Genomic DNA, 1,720 nt, shown 5'->3' with positions numbered 1-1,720 from the left:
GTGTCAGAATAGAACTGTGCTCTGCAGAGTTTTCAATGGCTGATTTTTTGGAATTAGATCAACAGGCTTTCTTAAGAGGTGCCTGAGGGTGGATTCGAACCTCCAAACCTTTCATTGGCTGCCAAGCGTGTTAACTGTTTGCAACCAGAGACTCTTTTGGAGAGAATAGTAAGAGTTATAGTGTGGTATGTATTTTTACCAAAAAGGAAAAAAAAAAAAAAAAGCAGCTGCTGATGCTGCTTATGTACAACCAAACATCTCATGGGATTTGATTCCTTGATCTGTAGGTTTAGGGTCATGGTTTCATGGGACATCCCAGTTAATTGGCCTAATGTAGATTTTTTTAGTGTTTCTATTCTATCTCCTAGTTCTTTGCACAATACCTGGGGTCTTAAAAGCTTGCAAGGCACAACAGTTGGTCTCTGTTTGCCCGAAGCAACAGAGGAAGGAGAGTCAGGAATGAGAGGAGGAAATGGAATGTGTGGCTAATTGCCTCCATGAGCAACTGCCTCCTTTGCCATGAGGCCAGAACTGAATAGTGCCCAGCTACCCTGGTGGTGCCGTGGTTAAGAGCTTGGCTGCTAACCCAGAGGTTGACAGTTTGAATCCACCAGCAGCTCTTTGGAAACTCTATGGGGCAGTTCTGTTCTGTCCTCTAGGGTCACTGTAAGTTGGAAACATCGGCAGTGGGTTTGGTTTGGGGAAACGGGAGCATCTGGGAGCCGGCCTGGGAAGAGCGAGAAGCCCCATTTGAGCGTGTGGTTTTAGGCCCCTGCATTTCTAACCCAAGATTTCGAAATGCTTTGTGATTTCTGTCCATTGGACTGTAAGGTTGATGTTGGCAATCTTGGACACAATGGCAGCAAGACCGAATTGGAACTGGCTTTTGGATATTGTGACCCACTCTGAAACGTGTGTGTTGCTAGAAACCCTCCCGGCTTTGCTTTTGTTGGATTTGAAGATCCTCGGGAAGCAGCTGATGCTGTTTGAAAGCTAGATGGAAGAACACTGTGTGACTGCCATGTAAGAGTGGAGCTGTCAAATGGGAATCTCGGTCCACCTCCCTCTTGGGGTCATCACCCTCGAGTGATTATCATAGAAGTCCTCCACCTCTCAGTAGATCTCCAAGAAGGAGAAGCTTCTCTCGCAGCCAGAGCAGGTGCCTTTCTAGAGACAGAAGAGAGACTTCTGTCTCAGGAGAGAAATTACAAGCCAGCCTGATCCTTCTCTAGGTATCATAACCAATCTAGGTCAAATGAAAGGAAATAAGACCAGTTCGCAAGAGGAGTAGTGATGTACGGGAAATAACTTCATTTGACTGGAGTGTGTACAGAAAATGGAGGTTTTATTTGAAACTTCATAAGCTTGGTACATTTTAAAGATGTGTAGCTGTTTGAATTTGTGTACTGTCTCTTTTAACATTGACACATACCAAGATGTAATTCTCTGTGGTTTGAAATGAATCATGAGGCGTGTAACACCAAAAATTTATTACTATGAAGAGAACAGGATACAAGGAAAAGATTAGTCCAAAGGACTAATGGACCACAGCTACCGAAGCCTCCACCAGACTGAGTCCAGTACAGCTAGATGGTGCCCGGCTACCACCACTGACTGCTCTGACCAGGATCACAACAGAGGGTTCTGGACAGAGCTGGTGAAGGATGTAGAGCATAATTCTAACTCACAAAAAAGAAAAGAGCAGATTTACTGGCCTAAA

General features: G+C 44.7%; 1 pseudogene; it reads left to right on the top strand.

Annotated features, from left to right (window-relative positions):
* Positions 1-798: 798 nt before the first annotated feature.
* LOC101351315 (serine/arginine-rich splicing factor 3 pseudogene) lies at positions 799-1,269 on the top strand (annotated as a pseudogene).
* The last annotated feature ends 451 nt before the right edge of the window (positions 1,270-1,720 follow it).

This window comes from Trichechus manatus, unplaced genomic scaffold (assembly GCF_000243295.1).
Source record: "Trichechus manatus latirostris isolate Lorelei unplaced genomic scaffold, TriManLat1.0 scaffold00018, whole genome shotgun sequence".
Classification (NCBI taxonomy): domain Eukaryota; kingdom Metazoa; phylum Chordata; class Mammalia; order Sirenia; family Trichechidae; genus Trichechus; species Trichechus manatus.
Note: the sequence above shows the minus strand (reverse complement) of the source record. Positions and strands in the feature narration are given on the sequence as shown.